Here is a 24,529-nt window from a genome sequence, read left to right as displayed (position 1 = left end):
ATATTCCACAGGCACACTAAGATCTGTTTCCTGGGTCTGGATTGTCTAGTGCTTTCTTGGCCTGCAAATAAACCCTTGAATCAACAGAAGTGCTTTGGTGACCACATGTGTGTGTTAGACCAGGATACCCCCAGAATATACATGTTGGTATAGGATCTTGAAAAAAATGCAGGGTACTATATTGTCCTAGACTTTCCCTAAGATGTGGGATATTCCTGTAAGATTGTCTTCAGTCTCCGTTTTGGAAAGTACTTCATTCCTAACACCATGCTAGAGCAGTGTGGTCCTGCAGGATGATGTTTCCTAGTTCATGCCTTTGTTTGCATATCTCAGCAGGGACTTGTCTCCTCTACCCCATCCTTTTTAAGATACCTGCCATGAGTGCTGAGATGGAAGGGTGTCTAGAAGCCACCCTGGAAGGAGAGGTCCTTGATGTGTATAGGGGAGGAGAGAGGATGATTCTTGTCCCAATTTGTACTAAGTCTGTTGCAGAACTTACATAGAAATCTGTACATTTGCTCATTGCTGTTATCTGAACAAAGGCTTCAGGACACAAATCCCATGTTTGCTTGATGTCACTGAATATTGGCAAAAATGGGATTTATTGAGGTATTTTGCCTGTAATTGTTATGATATAAACAGAGGAGTAAGTGTATTAAATATTTTATTTTTGCAAGTTAGGGAACGATGCCATAATACAAGAACAGCTGTAGCCTCTAACAAGGGAAGATAGATGCTGTGTATAAAATCAATCTATGTGTGCTGTTTATACAATGACAGCATTAAAATGCAAAAAAGCTGCCAGTCAAAATGCTGACAACATGCAAAACTATAAAATAGTGTAGCAAAAGCTTTTGATATTTAGTGATGGAATAAATGTCTGTCAGCTCTTTCAGTTTAATGGAACTCTACCAAGAGGAGAGAAAGGGATACGTTATGAACAGCCATCAGTCATCTGTTCTGTAGCATTCCAAGTACGTCTTGATTGTTTGCTAGTATCCCAAGCCAGAAAATGCTCCCATCCAGCTATGCATTATGTCATTAGCTTGTAATTAAATCAGTTTTCAGAGGTGAAGAGTTCATATGGTTCAGCTATTCTGCATGTAGTTCCAGTCCCCCTTTTTTGAAAAGACTGAAGATGAGGATACTTTCTATTCCATTTTCACTACATGTTTCCTAAACAATCTTTAGCAAATCTCTTTTCTGTTGTTCCTTAGCTCTCTATTGCTGAAGTGGAATATTCCTGCTGTATTGAATATTGTAACTCTACTGTAAACTCATCATCTTGGCAGTACAATGTCCAGTACTAAGAGGAACCTGATACTGGTTGCACTGCTGAAACATACATATGAAATGGATATTACTAGAAGAACTTTTTTACTTTAGTTGACAAAATTTTAGCAAGATCAAATGTCTGGATATCAAAGCTAGACATGTTCACGGGGAACTAGGTGCGTCTCTTAAGAGTTAAAAGAAATAGCAGTTGAAACTATTACAAGGACTGGAGAAGTTACTCTCCCTATTATGCTTGAAACAAGACAGCATGCTTTTAGGAAGACAGACAGTTATTTCTACCAGAAGATATTGGGCTTGATGCATGAATTACTGAGTAGAATTATATGGCTAGAGGTCAGAAGTGATCATTGTGGTGCTTCTGGCAATATCTTTTATCTGTTCTCCTCGGTACATGCTTTCATCCTCAGAGTCTTTTCTCCAGTCTCTGCCATTTCACAACCCTATCATTAGTTCCTTGCAAACCTTTTCGTCTTGCGTCTCTGCAGCAGTCATTTCTGTCAGGCCTGTGGCAGGACCCATGGAGAATTTAATTTGATTTGGGGTCCTTGGGTTGTGAGGGAAGCTGAGCAAGCTGGAGCGCATGGGTCAGCAGGAGCAGAGGTCTGTGGGAAGGTGATCAGGGAGGGGGAGAAGCCACAATCGGAATAGAAGTCATGGGAAGTTGACTCTCAAAAGTGAGCTGAGATTCATGGCCAGTCTGGTTCTGTTCAGGTGTCAGGAGTTAGATTGCTCGGTTTTTATTTCTCTTGGTCTGTTTTGGGCTTTCTCTCTGTCTGCCTCATGGAGCTGCTCTAGATATTTTCAGCTCAGGACTAGGTTATGTCTTGCCCACTGTCCATGAGGCCTGGCCTCCCTTTGTCCCACAGTACAGCAGGGGACTGGTTCTTCCTTCTCGCTACCTTTCTGTGTCATCCACGGGTTTGCTCTTCCACATTTGCTTTGCATGTTCGTTGTGGTCCAGGTAGCATAGGATTTTGCTTTACCAGCATGCGGGTTGTAAAAGACATTTGTCTTGTAGATGGAAGCCTGACAGTCAAATATACCTTCTTCATCCTCACGTGGTAGCTTAGTGACAGATAGAAAAGTGTCACAAGGCCTAAGAGAGTATGAAAAGAAGTATGTGTGGCTAAGCTTGTAGAAACCAATATGATGGAGTACAGAGATGACGTTAAGATTAAGCTTTAAGCTGCAAGTTGCAAGAGAGAGAGTTCAGGGCCAGAGGATGTTCTGAATTAGGCCCTGGCAGATTTTGTTTAATTGATATTTTTTTTTTTCTTTTTCAAGGGAGAGGTAAGTTTTCCTTTGTCCATAGTAGCTGTTGAGAAACTTCAAAGAGGTAGAAATTGGAAGGAGTAACACATGGGTATTCTGGGCAGTCTAAAACTCTTTGCCTAGAAATTTCACCTAAAACTTTGCCTGGAAATTTTAATTTATAGCAACAAAAATACTTCCAAGATTTAGTTACACCTAAAAATAATTTTAACAAATTCTATCCAGAATAACAGATTGATGCACTGTGGGATTTGGAGTTCATTTTCATTCTTGTAACTTCCTCTATTTCCTATTCCTTCTCCTATTCTTTGTCTTCCAGCTCTTTATCTAACCATCTTTAATATTGTGGTGAGTGTTTGCCTGAGTAGCTGAGCAAAATAGTTTCAATGGGCTCATAAGCCCATGTTCTACAGTCCTGTGAATACCTTGCAGCACCCAAACCATTCCTTCCATTTGGTACATCGGTATGCAGTACAATTATTGTAAGTCACCTAAGCACGTTAGAAATTCACTGTAGGATGAGTGCAGTATGGTTGAACTTTGTGTAGCATCTTTCATATATAAAATGTAGCTCTAGGTGCTTTGCAGGATGAATAATGGAAGTACAGAGCTAAATAATATATGTATAGGGATAAAAGCAGAGAAAGAAATGAAGAGGCAAAGGAAGAAATGAGTTTTTAGCTTTAACAAGAGTAAGAATTGATAAAGCAAACAAGCTACAAATGTTGAACTGTCCAGTTTCATCTTAGCTGATCATTCAGACTTCAGCTATGATAATCACCCGAGCACTTCACTCACATGACTTAGAAATCTGACCAGGCTTGTTTACAACATCAGGTCAACTAAAATACAAACAGAAAGCTATCCCTGCTAAGACTGTTTTCCATCTTTGTTTTTACTAGTGTCTGTCCAAAAATTTAGTTTACATTGCACTGCACTGCATTTGAAACATTTGCATTTTTGCAGCATTGCAAAGTATAAAATTGTTTTCTTCCTCAGGGCCCCCCCCCTCCTTTTTATTTCAAAAGAGAAGATGATTAAGGAGGAGACTGGAAGAGAGAAAGAAATAGAACTGAAATCTAAAAACTATTCTCCAATGTAAAGTAAAATTAAAGTCTTCAATTAAATAAATCTGGGAGACATTTAGTCCATCTGAGTTCAACTATCTAACATTCTACATTTTATTTTAAATATTCTTGCATGTTTTGACTGCCTGTGTGATGATCCTAAACACACTGTGGACTCTCCTGTGCATTACTGATATTCAGGTACCACCCAGAGATCCTAACTGAGCTTAGAGTCCTGTTATGTCTGTTCAGGTCATAGTACCTAGTATTGGTTGCTCTTTTCTTAAGGACTTAGTAGCTGAAAAGACAAAAGAAATGAAAGTAAAAGGGGTGCTGAATGTAATACGTGAGTAATATAGCCAGGAGGATGACAGCACATAACTCTATTCCTCCACTCCACGAAACATGAAAGAGAGAAAAAGGGTCAGATGAGTAAAATGTTGCTTAACTTGCTGCACTAACTCATGTAGTGTGTGCTCTGTGTTTGGTTTATTTTTCCATTTTCATTTAAAGAAATCTATAGCAATAATCCTTTGATCTTTGGAAAGGCTGCTTCATTGCTTGTATCCTTTCTCACATCCTTCTTGAGAATGTTTAGTTTAACATTCTATCAGACTAATACAATTTACAGAACCTTTTCAATGCTGTGGTTGATAACATTCATCTCTGAAGCAATTAAACAATGGGAGTAATCAGAATGGCAGTATGTACTCCATAATATTGTATTAAGGCCCTTTGTGTTGGAAGATAAAATTTAGCTTTGGGAATGACACTAATCCAAGCAAACAAGACCTTTATTTAATTTCAGCATTTTTGTTTTTTATACTACATCCTCACCTCCCCTGCTTCCCAAAATCCACCAAGTTGCAGTGCCTCCATAGCTGCTGGGTCTTTTTGGGGGGTTTATTGTATCCTCATTATCTTTATATTCTCTTTGCTAATCCTTTAATGAGATGTGATTAAGGCCTCCCACCTGTTAGGTCAGGTGTGGTTTGCAGCATTCTTTAGGAAGTCTGGGTTTTGGATGAAAAACTTGATCATGTGATTAAAGATTTCCTTATACTGCATTAAGTTCACAAGGGCCATATTAAGGTTACCCAAAGAGCTGAGCATTTGACGCGTCATTCGATTTCTGAATACTTGCATTTGCCTTGATCACAACAGGTTTTCACGTAGCTTTTTAACACACAAATGGAGATAATGTAAGGAGAAGTTTGTAGGAGTCGATCACTTTATAAATAAATGCTTATCTGAGTGATAATTGATACTTAGTATTTATCCTTTGGATAAAGTTGCTTAAAGATATGCGTCGTAAGTGGACTCGTTATGCTCGATGTCCAGCACTAGAAGTTGAGCATAGATCCCATGTTAGAAGCTGTATATGCAACTATAGTCTTATGCTAAAAGCTCTGTCTCAAATAGGCACACCATGTGGACCATGAGTGTCATACGAGGGAGGAAGGGGAAAAAAAATTCCTGAAATATTCACAGCGTAGATACAAACTGATGAAATGGAAATGGATACGTCAAGGGGAAACTCCATTACTGTGCATTTAGGTGCAGTGTATATCTGTGTGCTTAGTTTCTTTATTTTTAATGTTTATAATAATTAATTAAGGTCAGAGGTGGGGGTAAGGAGTGGAAAAATAATGACTGTAGTCCGTCAAGGTGTCTTGTTAGAACCAACAGTTTCAGTTAACGTGATTTCATTGTATAGTGCCATTTTAAGAAGGGGTACCCTGGAGACTGTGGTAGCGGTTACTTGTTTGTTTCCTGACACAGGAGAAGGCTGTCCAAGAAAATGTACATAGCTCCTTCATGTGTTTGAGAGGCTGAGACTTGGTGAAGGTGAGAGGTATTATCACAGGTGATTTCTAGATCATATAGGGTGAGAAAGCTTATGTTAGAAGGCCTTTAGAGTAAAGTCCAGAAAACTGCATTAATGTGGAGGTAAAAGCCACTGCAAAGGAAGACTGGTTACCTTTGAGGGTCCAAGAACATAATTTTAGTTGCAGGCTTCAAGACACTAGTCATATTCATGGACTTTCTTTCTATGATTTCTGCTGAATCGTGTGTTATTTTAGCCTAAGTTGTTCTTAGGCTAATTCTGTGTTGCACTTCAGCTTTAATTCAACTTGTGGCGTAGAAGAACTTACATGCAGGAATTCAGAGGCATTGTAGATATATTGCTCTCCAGAATATTTGTGATTCACCTGATCTTTTATTTTTATGTTGCTTTTATTGCTATAGTACATCTCAGCAAGATACAGTAAAAAGAAAGGAAATAAAACTTTTCCCACTAAGATTATTCATTATGCCAGAGGAGATGTAATTCTGTAGTTCTGTGGGAACTGTCAGCTTCAGCTTAAGGCTGGAAGAGCCTAACACACCTGGTAAACTTTTGGTTACAAAGGTAAGTTGTTCCCTTCCCTCTTTGCTTCTCTCATCCTGTTCAAAATTAAACTAGTTTACCTGGGAAAAACAATAAAAATGTTTTCAAAGAGGACTCAGCAATATTTGTATGTCTAGAGAGGCATAAACATAACTGTAATGAGGCAGGAGCATGAAAGCAGATTTTTTCTGAGAGGCTGTTATAGTTACAGAGGAGGGGTTTTTTGGAGGTCTCACCCACAGCCTTCATCAACTGTGAAAGACATCAAAAGCTGAGTAGAAGAGCTTGTTGTGAGTCTTCAAGGCAGAACTGTAATTTAAAATGCTCAATTGTGAGCCCTATGGGTTTGCATATCAGATATTTAATACTGTGATTGATAGTGCAAGGAGGCCTTCATATTTATACTACATGAGCCTTAAGGCATCAGGGAGCTAAAGTATCTTTCCCTTAAGCAGCCGAGGTTGAAATACAAGGGAAGTGAAATACATCTTGCACTAAATGTCTGTCTGCTAAATTATTACATACCAAGGAAAAATTCTGGCTGGAAAATTAAGATCAATTTAATATTTTTCCTTCCTTTGTTCTGCAATTACAGCTAGTAAAGATGAATTCTCAGCCTTCCTTCCTTCCATGTTTTCTGAGTAGCCACATGGGTCTAATAAGTGACCTCCAAAACCCAGGTGCTTGTACTGTATTAAAGCACAAAATGAGCTTTTATAATAAACTGAAAGATAATTTCATATTGAAGTATACTTCTGACTGAAACATGAGAGGAGTATGCTTCAATCACATAGCAGAAGACTGTGCAGCCGGTAACTTTTATGAGAACAGGTAGGGGTAGGACCATTCACACACTTTTGTACAAGCTTTTCACAATTGTGCTTTAAAAAATTGAGTCACTTCTTAAATATAATGAAGCTTGCCACACTGTTTCATTAGGGTTAAAAACTGTAATGTAAGTATACATCCTGGCCTAATGGTTTATTATGAATACATACTAAATGATGCTATAATTGCAATCACCTGAAGTCAAAGAAATATATATGCAAAAATTACTTGTGACACCTTTGAAACTTTACTAAGGGCAATTTTTTGAAGACTTTCATGAAACTTTCTGATGGTTTAGATGAGGTCAACTCCTATGCAACAGAGCTCCAACCAAATTTGTAAGTGCTGAGGTTCCACAAAGCACTGATAAACGTGTGAGGGTGTCGCCATGGGCTCACAGAAGCCAAGGGGTATTTTGCCATTGAGTTTAGTGAGGATCAAGTTACATGTAGTCTTGCAAGTGCCTTTGTGCTTCTTTCTTTATGCATACTAATATGATTCGTACTGCGGAAATCCAGCTGTTGTGCAAAACCTGTATTTTTGTTATGGGCTTAACTTTAAGTCGTACTTGTTTAATGACTGGCATTATGACAAAACAGAAATAACTCATAATTGTTAGTGTTTTATGAGCACAGATTTGTAGGGTTTATTCATGATTTGGTCATCAAAGTTTCCTTAACTGACTATGTAACTCTTTTTCTGGGAAAGCAAACATGTTTGTATGTTAGTGTGTTAAAACAACCAACCAACCCCCCCAACCCCACAAGACTGCCATCCCTGCAAAACTAATACAGTGGAATGACTGATGATCTGTTCTCTAAAGATTCTGAACTTTCATATATTCTTTTCAATTTGCTTAAGCTAAGTTATTGAATCTTTGTAAAGTTCTACTAAGCTGAAGTTATGGTGCAGAGATATTGGCTGCATTTCAGAAATGACTTCACTCAGGTAAACGTAGCTTGGGAACTTGAAAATGTTGCAAAACTAGTAAAGTTCAGCCACAGCATAAACCTGCAACTCTCTGGTGATAATCAACCCCCCACTATATTGTTGTGCACACTCTTCTTACCAACCGCCTTTCAAGAAGCATTTATTTAGAAGGCACAGACTTAAACTATCTGAATTCTTGACCATAAAACCTCAGCCTTTATACTGAAAATACTTGAAGTGAAGAAGCAGCTGGTGTTCTGTGACAGGGTTTCCTCTTTTTCATTGAAGTCTCAGCTGTATTCCACAGGCTTTCCTTTGTTGTACACAGAGTTCGTTTTTTCATTAAAGAGGCCTCTGAAGTTGATAGGAATTACAGACTACCAAAGATACATGGAGTGGCAAACAAGATCAAAGTTACCTTATACCACGTCTGTTAGAGCTGTTGGATACAATGAAAGGTCTTACTTTGTCTTGTCAGATTCTGCCAGTGATTCACTGCTATGTTAGCTGCAAATTTGTCCTTTGTAAATTCTTGTATACAAATAAAGAGCGCACCACCCTGAAAAAATGATGAGAACAAAAGCCACAAATGCTTTGCCTCTGTGAGAGGGGCGTTGTGGGGTTTTTTTTTTCTTTTTTTTAAAATAAAGCTGGGGGGGAGACAATGACACAACTATCATCCAGCCTGAAGAGTTTTCAAAATGAAGTAATATTGAGGAAGGGGTGAGGGTTTTTTCCCTCTTTCCATGACTTCAGTGATACATTGTGTTAATTGTTCTGGGAACTTTAATTTTTCAAGCAGAGACTAAGCTAGAATTTCAGTGTTAAACATAAACTGCAAAATTTGATTGCTGCACAGAGAGGATGTAATGAAGTCCTTAAGGCTTTTTAAGAAGGTCAGCCAGCTTTAAAAGTGATCTGTGGTGTATGGCTCTCCAATAAATATAGCTGCGCTGAAAATTTGTACATAAATGCAGTAAAAATAGCTTTTAGTCAATTTTAACAAAAAATGGCAACTCAACCTTTTTTCTTTTTTTTTTTTAACCAGCTATTTTTCTTTCAACTGCTTATTCTTTCAGGTGCATGGTATTTTGGTGGTCTTGCAAAAATGCATACTCAACATAACTCCTTTTAAATATGTTTATTTGGTAAAAAAGGATCATCTTCCCACATTTCACTAACTAATGAAAAGTGGAAATTACCCTCTTTACCACATGCCTATTTTGATAGCTTAGCCAGAGCTATTATCTCCTGAAATCTTGTCCCCCTTGTCACAGCCCAAATGAATGCATTTGACTGCAGCTCATGAAATGGTGCCTCTTCCCTATAGTTCTTCCTTTGGAACAGGAGTGACTGTGGCTCAGCCCTGACCTTCTCTTCAAGTGCTTTAGTTTATGTTGGTTGTAGCCTCTCTGTTCTTCCAGATACCCTTTCTTTCCCTGTATTATTCCCTTTTTACTCCTCAGACTCCCCCATGTCTTTGGACATGTGGAGTTCTCTTTTGCAGCACACAGAGCTGAGAAAGCCTCTTATAAAATTATACCAGAACTACACAAGAAGTTGTGGAGAAGGGAAGTAGGAGACGAGAGTGATGGAGAATATGTGACTACATTGAGGATTCACAACTTTTTCATAAACAGTCCTTGTTGGCTTGTTCATGCCTATTTATCTATCTTGCTATGTTTACCTTCTATTTTGAAAATGGAAGACGTTTTTTCTCAAATTGAAACTTAAGCAATTCCAAAACTATGAAGGCCAGGTGATGTGCATCATATATTAATAAAAAATCCAGTTAAGTTTTGTAACCTTTTTTGCAGAGCCCGTTGTATCCTTATCTTTCCGCTGGTTAACCCACCAGAGAATAGGCAAAACAAACTGATCTGAATCAATATAGAGGAGTGGTAGATATCCTTTTTTCCCCCCAGTTTTATAACTACATATGCATTATCTCCAGTTAATCTAAAAATTGTTTTGAAACTTCTCCTAAGATGTTGCAGGCTCCTTTTCCATGTCTCCCCATCTTGTTATAATATCCTTGATTTATCTCATCAACTTTGAGAGGCAGTAGATTGAAGTGCCGCTGCTGTTCTTCCTCTCGATGGTCTTTGGTGATTGAATATGTTTGCATGCTGGGAGTACTGATGAAGTTCTACCTATACAATGCTTAGCCCATATGACTTGCATTTCTGCCTCTCAAACCCAGTGCCTCTTTTTGCCATAAACCTCCATGATGGTGGTGATAACGCCGCTGCAGTCAAACAAGACATGAATTTTGCCCTTCTAGGGTATAAATGTTTTTAGGGTTTACATATGGTTGCCGTTGGTGGCACTCTGTGACCTGTAATGGACTTTGTTTCCATAGGGAACAGCCAGCAAAGCTGAGATGAACCAGGATGTGTAGTAAGATGCTTTAAGATTAACTTGAAGTGAATGAAAACCATTTACTTCTCCGTTAAAGGGATTGCAGTGAGATTCAGTATTCTTCATGTTCAAATCTTTATTTAATTCATCTTAACCCTGCTGAATTTTCTGTATAGAAAAGCTTTATATTGTGTCTTGTTCCGGTTATCTCATTTTAAAGAAAATATAGGAAAATTCAGCAGGGCTAGAGAACAGCTATATTCATGATATACAGCTTGGAGAAGCATGCCTTAAAGTAGAAATTGTTCTTTAGCTTTTTCACTGTCTAAAGCTCCTCTTTGAAATGATTATGGCAAAAAAGGAGAAGATAGTCAGTAGCCTACGGGTTTCCCACTGAGCTGGACTAAGGAGTAACAAAATAAGCTAACTTGAAATTGATGTGACCCAATTAAAAACAGAAAAGAGGTGCAAACTGAAACTAATTAACTTGTGAAGCAGTTATGTTGGGGTGCTGCAGATTTTCTAGTAGTGGAAGCTCTTGAGTTAAGACTAGATGTCTTTCAAAGGACTGAAGACCTTAGCTTATCTTGAATTTGACTTTGTGCAAAAATTACTTTATGGTGTTTGTGATGCAGGTGGTTGGTAGAGGTGATTGTAAGGTCATAAAATATGTAAGCTTCTGATTTCTGTGTTTTTCTGTTTGAGAACTAGCACAAGCTGAGTTCGGTGCTGGAGCAGACAATACCATCCCCTGGTGCAGGAGAGAGCCGCTGAGTGGTAGTGGGCTGGACGGCACTGGACAGCACAGCTTGGGGGCCCCCTGTTATTGTTTAGAATTGCAGGCGTCCTACGTTGTGATAATATTTGTTATCTGTATTTCCTGCACTGGTAATTGGAACTTTCTAAGCATAGGTTGGAGAACAGAAAATAAACATAGACATTGCTGTAACATGATAAGGATGATGAGAAGCATCTCAAGTCTCTGTTTTCCCTGTTGGTTTTGTTTGGTATATATTACCATTCTTTTGTAGCACAGAGGCTGGCTCAAAATTGCTAATAGTTATAGCACTGGCTTGATAAAAGGGAAGCCCATTTTCAAATCCCTCATTAGAGGTATATTCTTTTATTCATGCACAGTGGAATAGCTAGCAGAGGCCACTGAGAGAGACCTCCTGTGAAAGCAAGTGGATAGGAGTGAGAGGTATTAAAAACAAAAAAAAAAAAAAAAAAAAAAAGGCATAGCCAAAGTTCTGTACTTCATTCTGCTGCAGTAAGAGGAATTGCTTGAAATCTTAACTTGTGTGGGATAGGAAAGAGTAAGTCACTTGTTTGCTGCTTAGGATGACCAAGGGTTTTGCCAGCCAAATCTGCAGATGAGCTGAAATCTATGTAAATTCTTGCACGGTATGTGCATCTAATACTTGTATGTATAACTTCCCTGAAGTTGTCTTTTTCTGTAGTGGCAATCCTCCAGAAATATGGAGCTTTCTGGCTGGTGCTCGAGATGACCTCTCAGAAAAGGCTATGTAGGATGGAAGCACCTGGGCAAAAAGCTGTCTGTAATCTTGGATTACTGTGGTAAACCTCTGGGTTGTAGACCTGCAGTCTCCCTGCCTTTCATCTATCACTCCTTCACAGCCACAGCTCTTGTCTTCAGGAGGTAGAACAGGAATGAGAGCATTTTTCAGAGGTCAGATAAATTATGGGGCTTTTCAGGGATAAGGTTTCCTGTTTTCATGTTCTCTCACCTCACGTTGACTTGCTGATGTTGGGAAAGTATACGTAATTTTTCCTGGATCAAGCAAACGCCATCCATTTGGATGTCAGTCAGTTCCCTTCAGAGAGTCTCTTCATGTTGATCCTCCAAAAACTCTTCAGAAAGAGATTGAAAAAAATGTATTTTTAAATGTATAAATTTTAAATGTATAATTAAATATAGGCGTCTGTGTTCATGTTAAAAACCCTAGCAGGTAACATAAATTTTTCAGGGTGGGCCAACAACTGTTCTGCACTGGGGATGAAAGCGAACTGTAACCAATACCCTTAAAAGAAATTCGTGACCACAAAACATAAAAGTTCCACGATACAAGATTATAAATGAAGTGAAAGAAAAGAGGCCTCTGAAAATCAAAGCAGCAAGTGTCTTCATGTCATAACATAAAAGAGCTTGTACAATTTTCTTTTGGTTTTAAACACATGGAGAAGCATCACAGAGAGGTTTGCTTATGTTTTAGATGCCCGCTGTGTGGAGGCGCAGGCACCGAAAGCCAGGTTTGCTTTTCAAGGAGCAGCTTCTGCTCTGTCCCATGGCCTCGGTGCAGCGGAGCCCCAGCGCCGGTCTCTGTGGGGAAGGACCAGGTTTCCTCCCCACGGTGCTGTGCTGGGTGGAGGATCCTTGGGTCTAAGAGGCATTCGGAGAAGAAGTGGGGAAGGGCTATACCTAGATCAGTTCTTGGGCAAGTTTTCCTGTGGGTGTGATACTGTATTTATGCTGGTGGGAGACTGGAACAGCGGCACGCTGATCCTGTTCTTTGGAGAGGAAGAGGGAAGGATCTTTTTTCCACTACTTAAGGCAATAGTGCTGAGGACACTCCTCAGTCTTGTTCTGCTTGCATAAGATTGTGGTTTTATACATCTGTTTTCTTAAGGGAAAACTACTACAAGTGCAAACAGATCCCTGAGAACTTGAGGGCAACCGATGGTTTACGTTTTACCTGAAAGCCAATGTCATTCCAGCTTTTATCTCATATAAGCTGCAGTTTGCTTGTGGTAGACACCTTGTTCTTCTGATCACACCTGCGTATCTAGAGAGAGATGTTAATTGTCAAGTGGGTTGTGTGAGGAATGTTCACATTTTTTTAAGCATTTTATGAAGCACTAAAATAATACCTGATCATTTTTGGAGTCTTAGGAAGGACTTCACTCAAGAGCTGCTTCAGAAAAATAAATTCTGCTGATCTACAAGCCGAGAAAGATGCAAGCAAAAGGTAATACCAGTCTTCCTGTCCCATAAGCAATATAACATGGGTGAATTTGGGCTGTGTTTATACAGGCCTTGGTAGCTTTCAGAACTTTTATTTTTCTGTACGCCCTTGTTTTTGTGTACAGCTACAGACAAAGGTAACAAACTCCAAGGAGAATCTAAGAGTTTAAGTTTGCATTTAATATAAATTCACATGAATTTCCAGCAATTTGCTTATATCATGTGTGATCCTTACAAATTCATTTGTAAAGTATTTTTCCCTAAAATGTTGCTAGGGAAGGAGAGTTAATTTTTTGAAGAGTGATATGCATGGGACAGGTTGGCAGCAAGGACTAGGAGGAATTTTGGAAAAGGCTGTATTTTAATGAAATCCATCATTTGGATTTTTAAAATGTACTTTGAAAACAAACAAAACGTGTTCCTGCGTTATTCATTACGAATCCTCAGGACCATTCCAGCTAATCAGTGAGTTTTAGCTGTAAGAATTATGCATACTCTAGGTATTAGACTGAAGGATAAGTGTCAATGAATAAGTAAAAAATGGAACAGTAAAGTTAGTTTTTGTCTTCAGAAAATACTAACCTTGTTCGTCCATTAATATAATAGGAGAAGAGCTGTCAGAATATTTCTGTAAGAGTGAAATGCTGAAAATTGGAGTAACTGTTACATGATAACTAATTGTCTGAAACAGCATACAGCAACAGATGGCTCGTTTTGACACTTAGGGACTTTTTTTTGTCTTCTTCTGTTGACAGTAAAAATACTTGTCGAGAATTCGAACTGAAATGATTGTCTACTGATCAGGGTGTTATTGGGAAATTCATTTTGCATGAAACTCCCTGCTCTTCAGAAGGTGAGCATGGAGCTGAGGACTCTGGAGTCTCACTTACAATGGGAATTTAATTTGTGTAGTTGTGCTGGCTTCTGGTAGAGATGATTTTCATTCTCTATGAAAAGAGAAGCTGAATATATGCGCTAAGCGCGGCCATACATTAAAATAAAGAAAAGCAGAGGCAGGCTGGAGATGATTATTCTAGGCTGCCGCTAAAAGGTGTTTTCAGAAGTGCCTAAAGAGTACAAAGGAATTGAGGAACTTGTTGGGATGAGGCTTTCAGATTTCCAAAATTTTTCCTCTTTCATGAAAAACTAAGATAATTTCAAAGCGGTGAGGGAAGAAAAAGGGATGCATTGCCTTCAGGTGAATAAGTATTTACATGTGTGAGGTCAAGCAGCTAATTCTCCCTCTGCCGAACTCCAGCCAGACCCTGAGCATTGTAGGCTGCCTCTGGGGGAGTGATCCCTGTTGCCAGCTTCGGGGTTGGTACGCGACACAGTCACGCTCAGACTTTTCCTTTCTGTGTGACTTCAACAGCTGGGTGCCATCCACCCCCAATTTTCCAGACTCTGGACTTTCTGTCTGCATTGGATCACACTGCCCCTCCTTGTTGAAATTGCTACAGGTATTTTCATGGAAAGTTCAGCTCTTAACACCTTTGCATTTGCTTTGAAAAGAATATTTTGTTGGAGAAGGTCTCAAGCATCTCTTCTTAAGAAACCTTCAAATCATTGTGAGGGAGTAAATAGTCCCATATCACTCAATTACATCTAAAAATATACCTTTCATCTTTTTCCCCCCTTTTTTCTGCTGTTGCTGGTAAAAATCTGGTCCTGTGTAACCCCACAGATCTAGTGATTTTATTTCTCCCTTTTACTTTTTGACTGTTAGACTCTTTTCCTCGTTAATGAGATTACAGCATTGCCAACCAGAGGGACTCTGGTGTCATTCAGACTTGTAAAAATGTCAGCGCTAGATTTTGACTTGTAGCTATGTTGTTGGTAGCGAGTAGGATCCGCATGACACCGTAGGTATTGCAGGAAAAAGAAACCTCCAAAGGACTGTAATGATTGTTTCTTTTTAGAGAATGGGATCAGCCATTTCTGTGAAATTTAGCATGCTGCAAACATTGCAATAATTAAAGACAGCAGGAGTTAAAGTTTTGAAAGAGAAAACCTCTAACTTCTTAACAGGCCTGTAGCACCTGATTAATATGCTTTCAGAGGTCACCTCTTTCTGAACACACTATAGTTTAAAACACTGAATTTTCTGTGCAATTTGGAACTTCTTTAGCATAGGAACTTTTGTTCGGCTACTAAAATTACTCTCCTGTCAGCTTTGTAAAGCAATCCATTTAATGCTTTGACTCAAGATACATCCCTAAATAGTCTTCTGTCAGCTAATAAAGTCTCCAGTGCAATTCATTGTGTACACAGGCTTATATACATGGCACATCTGAAATTTCAAATAGGGTTTGTGTTAATGGCATTAAAATCATAAAAGTGAGCAAGAGCAAGTAAGCCCAGGAAAGGAAGGAAGAGAAAATAACTTGAGCTCTTACTGTCCTTCTTAATGCAAGGAAATCTCATTGAGGCTATTTTAGCAAATATGTAGGGATTTTTTTAAATCTACTGTATTTACTGTTAATAGGAGTTTTGCTTGCGGCTTCCCACGCTCTGCAGTTAAGAATGACTCTCCCTTTTAATGCTGTTTTAACATGATTTTCTTCTCATTGAATTACTTATTATAGATCACCAAAATTACCCGTTTTCAAACTTTAGCACAGTCTGCTAATAAAAGTTAATAAAATCAGGAAACATGTAAAAGACCTAGCTAATGCATGCTAATGCTGCAAATGTTAGACTATCAGTTACTTTACACTTCAGCGATGAAGTTAAACTTTTCTTTATAGAGGTGAAGATTTTATGAGAAGGAATTCAGAGTATAATGAAAATGTTCTTAAGCTGGACTTCTGGTAGCTTTGTGTGTAGATTACCTGCAAAAAGTTAACTAGTTTTGTGAAATTGTTTTGTTATGTGGATATGCCTCCCCCCATCCCCCACTAAAATTTATACGAAGTATTAGCGCAGCCAGGAGTGAACATTATTGTACTGTGTTCGTTAAGGTTTTTTCTTTTTCTTTTTTTTTTTTTTTTAAAGGCAGAACAAAGTTGCGTGAAGTGGGAGAGCCCTGTTAAAAGCAGTGCATGCTCTTAATAAGCCTTAGCCAGGTTAGGAAGGTAACTTTAAACTAGAAATGAAGGTTTTTTCCCTTTTGGCATGCCTCAGATTCACAGATGCTTAGTCCTTAGCCTGGGACAGCATCCTGAGGAAGTCCAGTGATGGTCGCCATTGCTGTTATAATAATTATTATTCACTAAATCCTCATATTACCCAGCAGCTGCCTAGGTATGGCCCAGGAGTTGTATTAGGTACGAGTGAAATGCTGCTGTCTGTGTGTGCCTGCCCTTCCCGCAGCTGGCTGGTGAGTGCTGTGGCATAGCCTGGGCCGTGGTGCTGCTTGGTAGAATACCAGATTCAGAGCTGTCGAGGTGATGTGCAGTATGACATAGCAGAAGTAAATTTAGAAGAAACACTGAAGAACTATCGATGTAGAATTAATGAGGCTATGGTTAAGTATTCTAGAAAATGAGAAAAGTTGCATGTGGAAAGACACAGTCTTCTAATGGATAAATGACATTGCTGTAGCCAAGGTAAAGCCGAATCATTTTGTAGCCAAGACAAAAAGAGCAAAGCGTATATGACATTAAAAGAAATAACGTACAGCAACTGGAAAAAGAGACAATTCATCTGCGTAAGAATAGTTCAGACACTACAGGAAACAGTGCAAGAATGTATAAAAGGTGAACAATATTATCCTCTGTGAATCCTTGCAAACACCAGTAACAGCTATTTGTTCTGGAAATGGGAGAAGTCTGTAACCTTTCACTGTAAAAATGAAGAGAAAACTTTAGGGAATTGATCTTGAAAAAGCATAGAGTAATGGAACTTTATTAGCTTCACGGAGGCATCTTCAGAGCCCAGGGTTTGTGAAGGTGGGTTGTCATGAAACTTTCTGTTTTCCTGCAAGATATTTGAGCAGGGGAAATTATCCTTGGGGATTAAAATGGGAAAAATTCAGCTATGAGGTCAGTCCTGTTTTAGATTGCATTAAAAAAAAATCCCAGCTTTATGCTAATTTGAATGGGATCCTGGTCAGCCGAAATCCTGATAGCTCCAAATTTTCACTGGCAAATTCATGAAACAGAGCTACAAAAGAATAAAATAAACATTTGTTTTCATAAAACTGAAACAAAAGAGATGTTTTAGCCTGGTTTCCTAAGGAAATAACTTTTCTGTGACAGTGCTCTGTGGATGTTTCCTTCTGTCTGGCTATCAGTCCCTTTCTACCAGCACCAGGTAACTTTTGAATCTATTGACTAACTGCAGTAACGTTTGACAGAAGACTGATGTCTCAAAAATACTAACTTTCTGTAGAAACCATACATCTTACATCAGCAGCTTAGAGGAATCTATGTAGCTCCTGGCCAGGGAGTCAGTCGGCATTTGTGTCTCCAGCGCACACTGCCCTTCACTCAGCCAGACTTTGGGCTGTGTTAACTTCAGCCCTGAGGGGTGTTCTTGCAAAGTACAGTGACACAGGTCTGAGATACTGGGAATGACTTTGGGATGAGTTTTCGTCATGCACATTAGCTAAAGCTTAGTACAGCTAAAAGGGAGAAAAGCAGCAGGCTACTGTTTCTCAGGTGGGAACTACATCGGCTTGCAGAAATAACATACTATGTAATTCTGAAAGGCAGAAATGTACAAAAAATACAACAATTTTCTAAAACAAAATACAACAAGAAGAGATAATCTGAAGCGCAGTGCCATGGGAAGTATTAAGAATCCTTGTATGAGAGGAGTGGCGTATCCCGAGTGTCGATTAACAGGCTCGAAATGGAAAGGTTCACACCTCAAGCCGTACTAGAATGTATTGATCAAACAGATAACGTTGATACTAGATTTGCAAAGTGCTTTCAGATGGTAAGGTCATTTTAAGAGCGAATGGAAAAACCATGTCCTGTGAAGCACTGAGGAAAACACCAGGGACAAATCTAGTCGGATGTAATGCATGGTATCTAATGAGAACTGGGGAAATAATAAAGGTCTCTGTCTTGGGGAACAGTAATGAGAGAGATATCTAAGGTGACTAACACCCAGATGAGACCAAATGCATGTATGTGATTGGACAGTGCAAATAGAGAGGGAAAAATAGCTGAAGTAACAGTATAGACCATCCAATTGAAGCAGATTTGTCAAAAATACGACACACAGACTAGATATCATCTAGCTGAAATGCCAGAACTACAAAATAAGGTTTTGTTGTATTTGTTCGTACTACTATAGTGTCTGAGAATTGCTGCTGAGTATGTAATGGCTATTATATTTACCTACGGTCACTGCACTACTGGCATCTAATTCATTATTTTTTAAAGTGCTTTGGAATACCTTGGGTATTAAACACATAAAAGCATATTCTGTTCTTCAGGCTCTTACTCCGTTCCATCATGCAGGGCAGCTACATCACCAAGACTCAAAGGACAAGAACTCACAAAACATTGTGATAAAAGACATGAAGCTAAGGCAGAAAAATTCACTCTGCTAGTCATAGTTATAAATTCTAGATCAAATAGTTATTTGAATTTGCTGTAGCCACTCAATCTAAAAAGAACTGTGTTCCTTTCAGTGCTTGAAATGTCACACTGAATACTCTGTATCATATACAAATCAAATTTTAGGTTAGTTAGGCTTCCAGTTATGACTTTTAAATATATTTTTCTTGACTTTCATCTAATCTGGTTTTATGTCCAGTGTAAGAAATGCTTATGCTCATATTGCTGGTCACTACTTATTTGCATATTCACGTATTTTGGGGGGGAATATGTTTGCCTTGATATGCAATGAATAAAGTGCTGATTTATTCTTGGCATCTGGTTGCTTATGAAAGATATTCAGCAACTGGCTTATCGGACTAGGGGAGCGGTGGGGGTCTTAGGCTTTACTTTGTCCTGTCAAACCTTTGCTGTCCCTGAGGAGCCAAAAGCCTGTCTGTAACACGTAAATCCAAATGTGCTGGCCACATTACTAGTTATATGAAAAGCAATGGTTGGTGTATGTAACTACAAGAAAACTGCTAAAATATTTTATCTTATTTGAGGAAGAAGTAGGTATCCCTCTGAACAGTACACTATCCTTTATTGAAACAACAGAAGGGCAAAGACAGTGGTGCTATCTACATCAACTGAAAGGGCTTAGACTGTCAAGTTACAAGACTGAATTTTTGGGTTGTATGATTGGTCTGGAAAGTAAAGTCAGAAAAGGTAACAGTCTATTGACAGAAGAAGAGTGGCAGTCTCCATTAACAGAGAGAGAGAGAGCTTTCCATCATTAACGGGGTTTGTTTATGTGAATACTCAGACAGGATGTTTCAGTAAATCATGCCAAGGCTATACCTCTCTGTCAAAGACTGCAAAATAAGGTATAGTTTTCATAGTGTTAACTGAATTTTTGGCATGAAGAAAGCATGTGAAAATACACAAAGGAACATGGAAAATGAAGTTAAACTTAGAACATTTGGAATTTAATAGTTTTCAACTCCTTATGTTAGTGTAACCCAGAAAGTAGAATGATACTGCTCTACTTTGGGGCAACTAGAGGATCAGAAGATGTGTCAGCACTTGGACGCACATTAAGAAATTAAAAAAAAAAGGGGGGGGGGTCTGGATGCCCAAGGGGTAGGCCACCCACTCTGTGTATGTCACCATGTCGATATACTCAGGACCGTCAGGCGCTGTTGTTGATGGTATCGTTGAGGATGAGTTCCAATATTAACCTCTGGCTAGGCTGCGTTACAGCATCGTTTTTGTCCTCACTGTCTCTGCAGAACCAGAAATTTGGTTTCAGATGAGCAAATGAGCGGAGTGAGTGAACTGGGAGAGGCTGGATCCCTTCACAAAGTCAGGCAAGCCAGTGGTTGTGTTTCAGTAACTGTAGAGATTTCTGTGCTATCTCATCAGCCAGGGTGTCAAAGCAGCTGTGACACAGATGCCTGTGCAGAAAAACTACCCAAACAGCACAGAGTCTACAGAGATCCACCCTCCAAAGGTAACTCCGATGTGTGTTTCTGGAATTGTGTCCAATCTGTAAATAGCTAATGAATGCAGCATTAGAAAAAATAAAAGTACTTGTCAATCCTTGCCTCAGAAGGCTTCTGAATTGGTGTGATACTTTTGCCTTCTGGAATTGTAGTACCAATGAAGCTCTGGCATTAGCCAAATTATGCTCGTTCACATTTTTCTAAAAACATATATTTACATTGAAATTTAAGGTATTGTTGTGTAGCATAGCTAGTCTGTTGTAGTTCTAAAACTTTTTCTTTTAAAGTTAAGCATAGCAGGGGGGTTGTAGCCAAGTCTGTTCAGAGTGGATAAAACAGCAATCAGATTTTAGATATCTATTCGTCTTTTCTTCTGTTCTATGCGTAAATGATAAATTAACATTTTAATAGCAATGATGTCCTGTGTCTCTTGCAGCCATTCCACAGATAGCTTCTCAGAACAAAAAGAATAATTCACCTATCAGTAGTCTTACAGCTGAGAAGTGCGCACTTTTCTACTAGAAAACTCCAGGATAGTTATTCAGAGAATAATTTAGCAATAAATATATAGATTTTTGCAATTTTTTTTGAATTGTATGCCAGTGTTCAGTGTTGATGCATGCAGTATCACCTTCTTTACTATCAATATCCTCTCTTTTGAATGTGTATTTTGATTCTCATGGTTCAGTGTCCTGAATGCCTTCAGAAGACATTTTTTCAGTGTATATAAATCATTTTTGAGTAAATCAAGGATGTTGCTCCTTATTTCCAGTGTGCAGCTTGATTTTCTAAGGCAGTTTGTTTATTCAGATTTTTGTAACTTACTTTTTTCATTTCCTTAACAGAAAAAAATGTTGGCAAAAGTGAATAGAAGTTATATATTTTATTGTATTGCATTTACTGTCTATCTAGAAGCCATTGTGTCTATTAAAGTTGATTTTCTGTAGGACAGTGCTTTGCTATTTGTTGAGTAAGGGAAATGTGCTGAGCAGATAATCTTATAAAAATGTGCCATCACATAAGCCCAAGAATATAAAGGTGATTGCTCCTGACACCACAAAAGCCTGCACAACCTAACTAAGCCTTTAGCATTAACCCCCATGCCTCATTTTATAAACCAGTGACTGCATGAGGTTGTGTTTTGGCATAATTCTAGCAAATGAGACGTGTGTGAGCCAGAAGCTTTCTGAAGGCATCGTACTTGGCATTACCCTTGCAATCTAATGATGCTGAGCTACACAGCAGATCCAGGAAGGAAATATGTTTCTGATCCTTAATTGGGAAGAAAGGTTGGTACCTCTGTGAACTTAACAACCAGTTCTCCCAAATGAGAGCAGACTGCCCCAGCTCTGCCTGGGGAGCATGTCTGAAACCGCACAGCGTTCTGCGCAGAGAAGGCATCAACACGGCAACTGCCTTTCTGAACTGGCTTAGCGTGAGGAGGTTCGTTGGGACACCTCTAACAGACCAGGGTCGAGGAGAAGGAGCATGCACCGAGGCAGGAAGGTTGCCTTTCCTGGTAAGGCAGAGCCAGGGAGAGTGTGGGGAGGTACCATAGAAACACAACCAGACTTTTAGCAAAAGCAGTTTGGGGTAACCAACTGCACAAACACAAGCCTCAAGTATAAAGAGGAAGGAGGGCAATTCAAAGCAGAACTAGTAAGGGTGCTGAGTCGCACAGCGAGAGCTACCAGGACTTCCTGAAATAGTTTCATTTAACTTTTTAAAATAATTGCTGCTTTGCCTGGATAGCGTTTTTTGCAGCATACACAGGAGATTTTTCATTCCATAGAATGACTGCTCCTAGCAAAGTTGGACACTTGGGGCATAAGCGTGTGCTCAGAAACAAAAAGCAGGTTAAATAGTCAACATGGCCCAGTTTACCAGTGACTACAACAATACTGTGCTGTATCTGGCATTGTAGATAAGAACAACTAAGTCATTCCTTGACTGTTCAGACTGAGACACCAGGCATGAAATAATAGCTGGGAAGAGTGAAACAGCTACAAAAATGCAAGAGCTTTTTCTTGACCCGCTGCATGATGTCTGTGATTTTTAAAACAGTGGAATGATTCTCTTAGGAATCAGTTTGTAATCCAACTAATTTAAAAGTCTGGCATGACATACTAAAAATGTAAAAAAAAGTGGTACGGTTTGAATTTTGTATGTTTACATCTGGCAATAAAAAAACCAACAACCCCAAAGTTTAATTTCCCCCGTGTATTGTGCACTGCATTAATTAGACAGATGAAAGAATATGTACAGTTTCAAAGAAAATGTTGGTGAATATTTAAGTACAAGAGAAATTCTAAAAAAATTGACAAAAATGTGACTTTGGAATGCCTGGTAGCTAGAGACATAGCAGCAAAGCTTAAATAATTAGAATTTAGTCAGAGAAAGAAAAGAGGGAGATTCTACCTGTATTAGAGTGTAGATATGCCAAAGAACAAATGACAAGACAAATTAAAGCTCTAGAGAACTTTATCTTCTGCTATATGCTGTAATCAATGTTGATATACATATACTACGCTGTATCCTGTAGTAGCAGGATTTGGGCTGGCTGTGGTCATCACTGTGGGAAGCTGTGGGGCATCAGGGAATGATGCTTGGCACAGTCTTGCTGACGAAGAGGATGGGCTAATGCCTCAAAGTGGTGACGAGGAAATGACCAGCTTCTTGTATTTTGGTGATTTTACAAGCATGAAGAATAGGCCTATGAGTTTTAAAAAGGCACTGCCTTTGCTGGGTTGGTAGGTGACTTCCTCGTAGCAAAGGCACGTACTCGGACCTTTTGGTATGTTAGTGGATTTGGGTGCAAGTGATCTTAATGTTGTTTCATTTTTCATTTGTAGATCTTAGCAGGTTCCTCTGTTACTTCCCAGACTGGGAATAAATTACTGAACACGAGGATATCTTTGTGTGTTGTAAGAGAGTTTTTTGTTTGCTCAGGCAAATACCAAGCTCATGACTATGAATATTGCCACCTTCGTAATGGTGTTTGTAGCAAAAGTGTTCCTCACGTTCTGCCTTGCTGTCTTCTGAGATGTCACAGTTAGGTTAAATTCAGAATCAACATCTGAACTTCAAAAGAAAAAGGTCAGGATGTTTTTTGAAGTAGATTCAGTCCTACATTTTATCAAGTGGTATCGACATGGGGGCAGAGGGCTGGTAGTGAACAAATGATATTAATAATGCTACCCAACAAGTTTATTTTTTCTTTAGGGATGGGAGGTGACAAAAGGTCTGGTCATTCATGGTCATTAAATGTCACAAGTATGACAATTGCAATAATAGTAATGCTGATAGCCTTAAAATCTTTGTTACCTTTAATTTGAATAGTTTATGCCAGTCATTTCATCTACATCAATATTTCGATTTGGTAACCGTATCCATATCATACTGTTCAGTTCCTGTCCTTAGCTTGCTGTGTACTGTTCTCAGTTAGTTCAAGGCCTGCTGTATCTCAGGCTTAGTTGTAGACATAGGCTGTAATAATACCTGAGAGGAAACGTAAGAGGATGTTATTATTACAGGCCATAATACAAACTGATGATGGGAAAGGATTGGTTTGCTCTTGTTGCTGCTCCCATTCAATGAAAACATTATGTTTTGTAATATCTTTATTTAAATGATTCTTTGTTTAGAGCTCTGCACTCTTAGTAATTCAGTTATACTAAGATACCTAAAAACTAAGAAGTATTATCTTTTTTTTCAGAGAACAGAACTAACAACTGTTATGTTTTTTGGGAACAGAATCAACCTCTTCCTATAATCTTTGCGGTATTATTTTGCTATCTTCAGAACCCAGATAAGTTTTGTGGATTTACCTCAAGCTAAAGAGACCTCTCCTGATTTGTAGAAGTTTTAGGTCACTGTAAATAGTGCACTGGTTTAGAGTGCTTAATGCCGGTTTCTGGGGATCATAAAAAGCAAAAATAATGCCCTATGTATGACAAGTATATTGCAAAGCAAAACCATGCCTTGACCTGCGCTCCCAGAAGGCAGAGAATGATGAGAGATCACCAATAACTCATCCTTTACTCTTCCAGAAATATATACCAACAGTATTTTGAAACTGCTCATGGGGAAAACTTTACTAATCCCTTCTCAAAGTATCTGGCAAAAGGCTTCAGAGGGAAGAGTCGGTAAAGATGAGCTGAGTCGCCTGGAATGACAGAAGGAATCAAAACTCCATTAAAGTCAGTACTGGGCCAGTGAGCGAAAATATCCTTACTTATCCCAAATAACAGGCTTAAATTTCTGAATCTCTTGGCACAGCGTCTTATCTCTTGAAAATAGAATGAAATGCTATGGCCGTATGAATGTGCTCACCTGCGTTGTCCTGCTTGCATGAGTGATGATGTGGTTGGTACTTACCACATCCTTGCTCGAAGCACTGGTTTAGT

General features: G+C 38.9%; 1 protein-coding gene across 1 annotated transcript in view; it reads left to right on the top strand.

Annotated features, from left to right (window-relative positions):
* The first annotated feature begins 13,016 nt into the window (after positions 1 to 13,016).
* The window catches only part of LOC112981614 (protocadherin-15), a 1,192,166-nt gene continuing 1,180,653 nt past the window's right edge, over positions 13,017 to 24,529 (top strand). The window contains exon 1 of the mRNA XM_064513568.1: positions 13,017 to 13,133. The gene's annotated coding sequence lies outside the window, so the exon portion shown is untranslated. The remainder of the gene's footprint in view (positions 13,134 to 24,529) is intronic.

This window comes from Dromaius novaehollandiae, chromosome 6 (assembly GCF_036370855.1).
Source record: "Dromaius novaehollandiae isolate bDroNov1 chromosome 6, bDroNov1.hap1, whole genome shotgun sequence".
NCBI classification, from domain to species: domain Eukaryota; kingdom Metazoa; phylum Chordata; class Aves; order Casuariiformes; family Dromaiidae; genus Dromaius; species Dromaius novaehollandiae.
The sequence above is the reverse complement of the archived record's forward strand: the minus strand, read 5'-3'. Positions and strand labels throughout refer to the sequence as shown.